Raw genomic sequence first — 11,835 nt, 5'->3', positions numbered from 1 at the left:
TAACAGAGAGGGGGAAAAATTGACCATAAACCATCTCTGAAGTTAATTTAAAACATGAAATGACTTTTGATTTATGGGTATTTGACTCCATACCTCTAAGAGAATGACCTAACACAGGGTTCATTGGAACACTATGACAAATTCACTTTTCTTACTCATTACATTTTTATTGTATTTTTGGTAGGTTATTTTTTTTTTAAGAATGAGGAAAATTTATGGGTTAATGATTCACATATATGCCCAAAAAGTTACCAGAAATAGAAATGCACTGTTTAATGAGAAATAAACATTTATTCTTAGAGTCTACTAAAAATGGGATGTTAAAAATACTATGATTATTATCAGCACATTTTTGGCATATAATTATTCACAAGATTAATTCACAGGTACAGTTCTCAAAACGTGTTTCAAAGTCAGACACTCAAATTCAAGTTCACATCTCGATCTGATTCGACATCTTAATGTTTTTCATTCCCATTCCAAAAAGGCTGTGTGTTAGGTGAAAACTTTGTGCCTCACTATGAACTGAAATAAGCATAACCCTTTATATGCTTATAATAAAGGTTGTATACCTTCTAAATTTATAAACAATAATAATTACTTAGAGAGAAAACTTTAAGCTTTCTGAGTCATATGGGGGAAGAGGGACCTACATTTTTCACAAATAATAACCCTTTTGTGGTGCTATTCGTATTGGTCTCTAAGGCCTGACCAGTTGGGTTTGCACTTGGTCACACTTTGAGAGTAATATTAGGATAAAGTCAACTTCATCTGAGGCCTTGTGGTACCTAAGAAAGGAAATCTTTGTTGGCCACCACTAATTTTCATATCATCACAGATGTGTGGACGGTTTTAACAGTCGTTTGCTTCATACACATATGACAAATATGATTTTGTGAGGGCAAGGAGTGAGGAAAAAACCCTCCTGAATGTTTACCAGGAAAAATAAAAATTTTGCCAATTTAGTCAACCAAGATATAAACTAGCAAATATACAGTGACCCGTAATACACCTCCAGTAAGGATTTCTTTTTGGGATTTTGGCCCCAACACAAACTGGAACTTTCCATTTTAAATGAAATACCTAAAAAAACAGGGCCTAGGCTGGCCTGCTCCTCTCAGAAATCCAGTAGGATTTTGGTTGACCTCTACTTCCAATTTAGTAATTTTGGTTTAAACAAACAAACAAGCAAACAGAGCAGTGCTAATATTGATGCCTTGATAAATCAGAAATATTCTTTCCCAACACGCCCCTCTTTCTTACTCTCACCTCCTCCCCAGGGAGGGGAGGAGTTTCCGGGGTACAGCATCTGTAGCCCAGCTAACTTTTGGAGGAGCCCTGATGATACCCCCAGGAACTCAGCCATTGCAAATCAAACCTCGTCACCACGCCAGAGCCACCACGCCCTCCGCCCAGGGTTTCTCCACATCCTTGGCAGGAGGAGGGGATGAGGAGTGCTAGGGCTGTGCAGACCCCTGGGATCTGGGAGCCATTTCATCAGATGCCAGATGTGTGGCAACAGCAGTTACCATGGAAAACCACCATCACAGCAACAAATTCAAATCACTCCAAAAAAGGAAGAGTCACTCATCACACAGCATACACTATTCCACGAAAAGCAAAACTCTTGGGGTAAGAACAACATTCCGTTCCACTCTCCAGTTTTCATCCAGTGCTCGCATTAGAAGTTCACCGAGTTGATGCACTGCTTATCTTTAAGACTGAAGCGCTGGTGTCTGACGGGGAAGTCCACAGGGATCCTCTGAAAACACTGGAGATTTCTGAACTGGGGGGAACAGACCCACAAGAAGCCATAACTGGTCCTTTCTCCCCTATGGGCTGCAATGTAGCTCTACCAGACCCCACAGAGATGACGGGGCAGGCGTGTTGTTGGCACCAGAAGAGGCCTTGTGCACGCGGATTCACCGACACACACACTGGGTTCTGCTGCCCTCGTTCAATATTACGCAAGTAATAATTTCTTAGTAAGCATTGGTTGCTTGGTGAATTATAGGGCTGTGAACCACAAGTGTAAAATGGTGCTGCTGCTATGGAAACAGTTTGGCAGTTCCTCAAAGGTTAAACATACATTTACCATTTGACCCAGCAATTCCACTCCTAGGTACATACCCAAGAAAAATGAAAATGGTCTTTCCCCAAAAAAACGTATATACATGAGTGTTCATAGCAGCATTATTTCACAATAGCGAAAAACCCAAATGTCCAGCAACTGAAGAATGTGGTCCATCCATATAATACAATATTGTTTAGCCATAAAAAGAAATGAAGTACTGATTCATGCTACCACAGTTTGGAAAACAGTTTGCTATGTGGAAGAAGCCAGACACAAAAGGCCATGCAGTTCTAATTCTATTTAGATGAAATGTCCAGAACAGGCAAATCCAAAAGGACAAAAAGTAGATCAGTGATTGCTAGGGGCCTGGGAGAAGGGGAAGTAGAAAGGAGCTGCCAATGAGTACCGGGTTTTATGGGGGGATGATGAAAACGTTCTAAGACTGATTGTGGTGAAGGCTGCACAACTCCATCCACATACTTACAACCACTGGATTGCATACATTGAAAGGGTCCATTATATGGTATGTGAATGACATCTCAACAAAGTAGCTACCCCTCCCCCCAAATGGATTATCAATGGATGACAGAAGACCCCTTTTCTCTCAGGTTTTTCACACTTAACTGTTAAATAAGGACAAGCATCCACTAATTTTCCCTGAAATAAAAAGAAACCTTTTGTTATGACAGCTCTATCTCTCTACTCTGTTACAGTCAGATAAGTCCTAGCTCAGTTTCTAATCAGACTGAGTCAGAGTGCCTGTTACATGGTGAAGGCTGTGCAAAGTACTGTCAGAAAAACGAATGGTGACATTTACCCAGACCCTGACCACAGCAGAGGAGGGGAAAAATACACACCAAAGGAACTTATCTTGGGGGTAGTAAAGACTTCTTTCTTTTATACTGGTGTATATTCTAAATTTCACAATGGCTTGGCACTTGAAAAAGGAAAAAAAGGTTATCTTTCTTTTTCAAGAATAAACAGAAGAAAGGAGATTTGAGCTGTCTGAGTAACCCAGTATTCTAAGTATCTCTAGTTGGCTTAGCTACAACTGTCCATTTAACTTTTTGAAAAATTTACAGTTACAAGTTATAACAAAAGAAGTTTAACTTTTTTTAATGTGTTTGGCCTTTTAATCTCAGTGTGTTAGTGAAGGAAAATGCCTAACAGATACAAAAAATTACTAAAAATGGTGACAATTCTAATATATGGACTAAAAATAGTGCTTAACTTTTTCTCCCAACTGAGGAGGAGCAAAGATTGTGGCCCAAGATTTCACAAGAATCAGCACATATTAATTTCAATTTTAAAAAAATTTAACCCAGAGAAACAAAAAAGAAAATCACCTAGCCTTACGATGTGCTATGTAACGATTTGGGTAAAATATTACAAGAAAATTCTTTCAAAGTCAGATGGAGAAGATGGAATACATAACCTGGTTTCAGAATCTTGTCATTACCATATTTCAATGACTATGTGATTCTTTATTTCCTACATCTTAATATAGCTAAGACTGAAGTTTATCTGATACCCAACAGGCATATTGTACTAGGCAGGACTGTTTGTCTTAGTGAAATATAAAATAATGGTTCATCTTAGACTGGATGCAAAAATGGAATGTAACTGGAAGGTCCTCAAAACAGCCTCAGTTTCTCCATTTGTGAGTGGCTCCATCGGACCATCTTGAAGGCCTAGCCGGCTCTAAAAGTCTAGGTTCCCCATAATGTATATCTTCCAAAGTTAAGTCTTACTTTACACTTGCTAACTGAAAAATGCTAAACTTTTACAGGACACACTTTATCAATGTAGGGAAAAAATACTGAGTCAATTAAATAGTCTTAACTAAAAATTTACCTCATCATTAAAGGAGATGTCATTAAAAATCTAGGGCACTTCTAGTTCTCAAGCGTTGCAACTTCCTTCTTGCAGTATTCAAATACTACGAGAAAGTTGTGTTTGTCAACTGAAACCAGAGATGAATATAACCTGGTCCACAAAATGCAGATTCGACTTTCATACGACTGAATAATGGAGGCCAAGGCCTTCAGCCTGGAGGTGAGGCGGCTGATTTGGTTTCGGGGAGATTAATGGAGGCGAGGGCGAAGCAGGAATCGCCTTCTGTGTCTCTCAGCTCCCCATCACAGCGCCCCTGCAACCACCGCGGGGCCAAGCGCCCGACGCGGATCTGTGGCTGCGTTTCAGACTGTGACATGACTCAGGAGAAATTCATCCCAGTGATGGCATTTATTGTCGTTTTATGAAGGTTAGTCAAACAACACAAGGCTGAAATGCCAACGTCCTGTATTCATGGAAAGGGGGAAGGTACAACTGTACTAAAAAGGATCCTGCTAAAAACTGTAAGGGTAGGCTTTTCACAAAAAACCTCTACGCCTTACCCAACAGAGCGTTTTCTGCCACAATTTAAACCTTTGCTGTGTCCAAGACTTGATGTCCTACTCCCCTCCCCGCCCCGTGTATCGGGTCTGAGTCTAAATCAAAGAAGCAAAACCACAGCGCGGTCCCCCAAGCCAGCCGCTCGGCTACGCGGACGTCTCCTGTCTGACCACAGCCCGCGGCGAGCAGGCTGACGTCACCCTCCTGGCAAGAGAGCACCCTGATAAAACAGCTCTAACGTTTCCCGGCCCGGCTCACATCTCACAAACCCATGACCGTGCAGGGCAAGGAGCCCCGGCAGCCGGGGCTTGCTCCTTCTCTTTCCAAATAATACTTTTTTGTCTCGCGGACCAGCAGCTGGGGAGAAGACAGTGAAGTCAACCTCTTTCAAGCAGTTCAGCTTGTGGCTATCCCCATTCTGGTTAACTTTTTTTCTTTTCTTCCCTTTTCTTTTTTCACAAGGAGGGCTGTTAGGCAACACGATGAAACCCGGGCGAGCCAGCAGAGATAAAAGATGTGACGTAGTGTCTGCCAGCGGTACAAGGACTGCACACGATGCTACAACTCAGGACCCGAGCGCCCTTTCCCATCACCCCTGGGGTACAAGGGCCACCCCCACTGTCCCTCTCAGCAGCCCCAGACTCACAGCTCTAACCCTGCAGAGCCGGATCCAAACCTCAGCGGAAGGTCACTCCGGCCCAGTGGGCCAGGCGGGGCAGGCTAGGCCAAGCCCAGACCCCTGACGGAGCTTGGTTTGAGCAGATCAGATCTTTAGAACAACAATGAGGTTGTTCAGGAAAACCCCCACAACCTTGTATTGCTGGCTGCTGATCATATAATTAAGGATAACAATAACACAGTAAAACCTGTGCAGTTGAAACATGTGCCGTTTTAATTAGAATTTCAAGTAATCCAAATAATCCCATAAATATTACACTCTTGTCAAGAGTTTCCCTGCATCTTGTATTAAATATTTTATTTTAAAAGCCTTTTCCCTCACTACAGCCCAATAAGGGCAGAGAGGAAGACTAACTCCCATCTGGCAGCTAAGGAAATGAGCGCTTCAAGAATCAGTGAATTGCTCGAGGTCACAAAGCTGGTTAAATAGAAGAGCCGGAAGGATTTTCCAGTTTTTATATTCTTTCTAGTGGTGCAGGACGCTTTTACAGGAAGGGAAGAGAGTGGAAGGGAAGGAAGGAGGAGAGATGGATAGGAAGGGCGATGGGGAGAGAGGAAGAAGTGAGGAGGAAGAAGAAAAGTAGGAGAGAGAGCAGAAGAAAGGGAGGGAGAAAGGAAGAGAGAGAGGAAGGAAAGGGTAGGGAAGGGATTGTTATGAGTGGAACTATGTCCCCCCAAAATTCATATGTTGCAGTTCTAACCCCAGTACCTCAGAATGTGACAATATTTTTTGACAGGGTCTCTGAAGAGGTGATTAGGGTTAAATGGAGTCATTAGGATGGGCTCTAGTCCAATATGACTGGTGTCCTAAAAAGAAAAGGAGATTAGGCCCTAGCTGGTTTGGCTCAGTGGATAGAGCATCATCAGCCTGAGGACTGAAAGGTCCCAGGTTCAATTCGGGTCAAGGGCACATGCCCGAGTTTCGGGCTTGATCCCCAGTAGGGGGTGTGCAGGAGGCAACCGATCAAACATTCTTTCTCATCATTGATGTTTCTATCTCGCTCTCCCTCGCCCTTCCTCTCTGAAATCAATAAAAAATAAAGAGGAAAGGAGATTAAGACACAGACAGATGAGAAGACAGACTATGTGAACATGAAGACAGTCATCTACAAGCCTCCAGAACGGTGAGAATAAAAGTCTGTTGTTTAAGCTGCCCGGCCTGCCAGGTTTATTTTGTGATGACAGCCATGCTAACTAATAGGAGAGGAAGGGAGGGGCAGCAGGAGGGGAGCACAGGCCTGAAACCCAGTCTGACTCAAAGGATAAAGCTCTTCACTTTGCTCTGGGACCAAACAGCTCCCAACGCTGGGTCCACCCTGACAAGCCTAGTGCAGTGGGCCGGGTCACAATGAAGCAATCTCATGCATGGAGGCCACTTCTCAAGTAGAAACTGCCAAGAGGGGAGGAGACCAATGGATCAGCCCTAAAAGCAAGTGGGCTCTTGGCCCAGCACCAGGGAAAGTGCAGAGACTCATGCTGAGCCTCAGGGCTAAAGAAAGCACAGGTGACGGGGAGGGTCCCTAGGAACCAGGCTGGGGTCTCCCTAAGACTGCAGTTCAGCACATCCAGGTGGCACCTACTCCCAGACATGCCCAAAGGTGGATGATGTCAACAGTCCCTACTCATTTTAAATATATCTATAATTCTACAGGGGCAAGAGGGAAAAGGGTAAAAATAATAATCCCAAAGAAGCAGTCTGTAACCCTTCATATCCATGCCAAATATACACTAAAATGCTTTAAAAAGTTGAATATCTGAATATCAAAAAGCACTCACTAAAAAGCATTTTAAAGTAAATTTAAAATTGTTATATTCACATCCATATATTGCTAATCATTTAATTAGCAAGTTCTACATTGCCTGAAATAATTTTGTTGTGTTCAGGGTTTTAAAAAGTCCCTAAAAATTTCATTTACCCTGTTGAATTCACTTTATAACTGAACTGTCTCTTCAAAGATTATGCAATACTAATCTGGGTGAAACTGTAAGAGGACTCAAATAAACATCTTACTATCCAGATCATCTCAGCTTAAAGAGGAACTCAGGCACCCAACAGTGACATAACAGCAGATCTCAGTGTCAGGCTGGGTGCTGGTTTCAGAAACCATAACAGGGATTCACAAAGACTCAACACCTGCCTGTGTCCTCGGTTTCCTGAGCCAGATCTAATAACCACACCGGCTGCAATTCTCGGTCCTCCGACCCCAGGCTGGTTGTGACGGGGCTGCGGAGGGTTCCCAGTAGATCAGGGATGCCGAGCCTCGCAGCACAGCCCTGCTCTCACTGTACTGGGGCAGATGGGAAAGCGATCTGCCTGGGTATGAGCATCAGCACAGGGTAGCTCATGTCCTCACTATGGCCCCACCTGAGGCCTCAGCACTGACACGTCACCCGTGAACCCCAAGAAGGTAAAAGCAGTTCGAGAACCTTTAACGCCACGTGCACAGAACCCTCCATGGAAAAAGGCACTTGAAGCCTGTCAGACATGCTTCACTCTATCCACTTGCAAATCTACTTCTAGAACATGTTGCTGTTAACGAGAAGGAAGAGAATTATGAAAGCAACGTGTCTGCAGATGGAATTGGAATCCGGCACTTTGCTAGGGGCTCAACTTGCTCTCTGGTTAGACCTTATTATAGATATTTAGAAGCAATCTCTGAGTGATGCTCGATCTAACCTCTCCAACAGTGGAGCCACCTTCCACGGGATTCCGGGTGCCATGAGGCAGAGCTTGGGGAAATGGCATCACCTCTTCAAAATGTGAGGGAAGATACCCAGAGAAATTCTCTGTAAGCTCGTGCAACAGGTTCAACATCTAAGGTTACATGATAGGAACTGTATCGTAAAAACACTCTTTAATTAAAACAGAATTCTGCAGGGTATGACTGGACCAGGGACCTACCCTGGGACAGCTGGGTCTTAGAATCAGTCACTGACTAATGGAGAAGGGGGGAAAAGAGACCTTGGGGAGTGGGAAGGAGAGATTGGAAAATTAAAATTTCCTTCCTCTGCTCTCCCATAACACTCCAAACCTCTAGAATGGACTTACCACAGCCTGTGTGTTCACAGCTATCCCATGTGTCTGCTCCTCTTTGTGACATCTAGCATATGGTGTGTGTTGGGGGGTGGGGGGAGTAACGCCCACAGCCTTGTCTCTGCAATCCTGACCACACTCGCCCAGGGCAGAGGAACGGGGCAGGAAGTGGGCTCTGCAATCACAAAAAAGGTGTGATCTTGCAAAGTCTCCTTCTTCATCTCTCTTGAGCCTCTATTTCTTCATCTACCTTGAGGGGTTTTTATGAGAACCAATGAAAACTTACACAAAGTTCCTAGGACAGGTGATTTTTTTATTATACTAGCTACTGAAATCCATTCGTTGATACGACTCCCATTTAGAGGACGACATGACAGGGGCAAAGGGAACTTCTCCAAACGTGGTTCCCGCTATTCAGGAGAGCTCCTCTCCTCTAATAAACTTAGCACCTATACAGTTTCCACCAACTAACCTAAAAGGTCAGGAGACACAGTGCCAAGGAGCATGGGTAGTGAGCATTCCAAACCCGCTCCACCAAGAGCCAGCGGGATGATCTCGGGGCCGCTACCTGACTTCCCACGACTGTTTCCACGTGTGTGAACCTTCACACCGGGGCCCTGAGCTAGCTCAAGGATGAAACAAGAAATCTGGCTCCGTGCCCAGTGCTCGATGAACCAGTGCCCCCTCCCCAGGTACACGCTCTCAGCTCTCAATTCATTCACCTTTCTCCCCATTAGGATCCCTTCCGAAATCCTCCTGGCCAATTCGTGCTCTTCTCGACTTTCAAAACCCAACCCAAAGGCATCGTTGCTGCCACTTCGGACACTTTGTAGCGGGGCTGAGCTGCCCGGCAGAGTCCCAGTGCCATTCTCATACTGACCACCTCCAACGCAGAAACTGCAGACTCCTGGGCAGTACGTACACGCTTGCTATGATCTCTCAAAATATAAATACTCGGCAATCTTGTTCTCTGCAATATATTCTAGCCCAGACCCTGAGGAGTAAGACGAGGTTCCCGGGAACGAATTCAAAATTCATACCCAACCCGGCACGTGGACTGCTGAAGGCCGTGTCCAAGCCTATCTATTTCGGATACGAAATCTCCTCATCAGCTCCAAACCTCCGACAACAGGAGTGGGCAGGTGGCTGGGACGTGACAAACATCCTAAGTCAGTGGTCGGCAAACTGCGGCTCGGGAGCCACATGCGGCTCTTTGGCCCCTTGAGTGTGGCTCTTCCACAAAATACCACGGCCTGGGCGAGTCTATTTTGAAGAAGTAGCGTTAGAAGAAGTTTAAGTTTTAAAAATTTGGCTCTCAAAAGAAATTTCAATCGTTGTACTGTTGATAATTGGCTCTGTTGACTAATGAGTTTGCCGACCACTGTCCTAAGTCAACTATCTCACTGTACTATTTAACAATGGGTGCATTAGTTAACTGCATTAACTCACTGTATACTTAACACTGCTGAACATACTGTTTCAGAAGGCCCAGGGTGAATTTTCCAAGGATTAAAATAGGACACAAAAGTTCAAAGACCCCACTATTCTGAGAGGGTGAAAGAAGCATTAAGAACTCAAGCAAGCACACAATTCAAGTGGCCTGCCAACCAGGAAGACTGATAAAACGAGTGACGTAAAGGAAGGTTTTGTAAACTTTGTCACTGAAAGAGCTATAAGTACCGAAGTAAAGAATTTTATTTTACCCAACTTTTATCTTCAAAAAAATAATAATAATAATAATAAGCTACTAAAAATGTGAATGAACAAAGAATATCCCTTTCCCTTCACTTTGAGTCCATTTGTCAGTTTATTTACACACACAAACTTTTTGGCTATAATTACTATAACTTTTTAAAGCAACCTGTCGATATATTTCACTCCCAACTACTTCAACAAAAGTCTTCTAAGAGCAAGCCATTCTCCTTAGAGCCACAATACCATTAACACACCAAGAAAATTAAAGCTGACACAATGTCACTAATACCCAAGCCATTTTCAAATTTCCCCAATTGAGCTATTTCTTTTGTGGGGATGTGGCACGTTGGGGGAATCCAGCATCCAATTAAGAATCACACACTGCTCAATGTAGTTGTCATGTCTCTTTAATTTCCTGTGACCTAAAGAAACTTATTCTATCTTTTTTCCTTGCCTGAAATTGATGTTTTTAAATAATCCAGACCAATGAGCTGTCCTACAATTTTTGGTGGTCTGATCACATCCTCATGAGTAGATCCAAGTTGAAAGTTTCTGACAAAAACACTACAGAGGTGATGCTGTGCACACCTCAGGGTATCACATTAGAAGGCATCACATCCCATTGCTGTGAAACAGCCTGATCACCTGGTTAAGGAGGTGCCCACAGGTTTCTCTAGGATAAAAAAAAGTAACCTTTTCCCTTTCATAGTAATAATATGGGGCTGTGCATCTTTTTATCATCACTCAATCTCTTGCTCATTTATTAAGCATTGTTTGTTTACTATGCAAGAGACTAGAGCTAAGCTGAATAAAACATAACACTCCTGATTACAAATCAGCACAACATTTGGGACACAACATTTTTATATAAAAGACAGTAAAAGAAAAATGTAAGAAAACACCCAATGTGATCAGAGACAAACTTATACTCTTCCTGGAATACAGCAAATCCTCAATAAATATCTGTTCAATAAGTGACCTGTATGGTTTGGGCAAATAAAAACTATTAACACTAATTAACCATCCTTTCAATTCTTCCTTCTCACCTTGAGCAGACAGTCTTTCAACACAGTCAGTCACCCAGCCTCTTACCATGAGAGATTCAAGTCCCTGATGGACTGGATTGCTGGAGTAAATATAAAACTTCTCAACCTGGTAGTCTAGACCAGCGGTCGCCAACCGGTGGTTCGTGGACCACTGGTGGTCCGTGAGGTCCGAAAGGTTGGCGACGGTTGGTCTAGATCAGTGGTTGGCAAACTCATTAGTCAACAGAGCCAAATATCAACAGTACAACGATTGAAAATTCTTTTGAGAGCCAAATTTTTTAAACTTAAACTTCTAACACCACTTCTTCAAAACAGACTCGCCCAGGCCATGGTATTTTGTGGAAGAGCCACCCTCAAGGGGCCAAAGAGCCGCATGTGGCTCACGAGCCGCAGTTTGCCGACCACGGGTCTAGACCTCCATCTCTTCAGCCTTGGGTCCATCTTTCCAGTCTTCACACTCCTCCCAGACTCCACGGTTCACTCAGGCTGGGAATGCTCTGCTGTCTCCCCTCATGTTTAACGCCCATGCAAAACATCCCCTCACTTTCAGGTCTGCGCTACAGTGCAAGTCCTACCTTCTTCACCAAATTCTTCTTTGGCAAGTCAGCATTCCTTGGTCTTCACGACCTTAAAGTATTTTTAAGCCTTATTGTCTGCATCGTGCACTGTGGGCTCTTACTCATGTCACCTAGCTGTGAGCACTGTTTACAAACATTTTGACAAAGCTGGTTCATGGACCCAGGTTCCACGGGACAAACTCTGTTTTTCTTTGCTCTGAAAGCTGCCACCCACGCTCTCTTCTTGAGATGGTCCTCATGCCAAAAGGATAGTTAAGCAGAACTTGTAACCCTGCCAAGTCATCCTAGAAAAGGACATATAGATTTTTATTTTAAAGGCTAATTGGTTGAATATAG

General features: G+C 43.7%; 1 protein-coding gene across 5 annotated transcripts in view; it reads right to left on the bottom strand.

The window, feature by feature from the left end:
• The window catches only part of VGLL4 (vestigial like family member 4), a 148,431-nt gene that overhangs the window by 43,388 nt on the left and 93,208 nt on the right, over nucleotides 1-11,835 (bottom strand). The window lies entirely within an intron of this gene.

The sequence above is a fragment of the Cnephaeus nilssonii genome (assembly GCF_951640355.1).
Source record: "Cnephaeus nilssonii genome assembly, chromosome: 17".
Lineage (NCBI taxonomy): Eukaryota > Metazoa > Chordata > Mammalia > Chiroptera > Vespertilionidae > Cnephaeus > Cnephaeus nilssonii.
The sequence above is the reverse complement of the archived record's forward strand: the minus strand, read 5'-3'. Positions and strand labels throughout refer to the sequence as shown.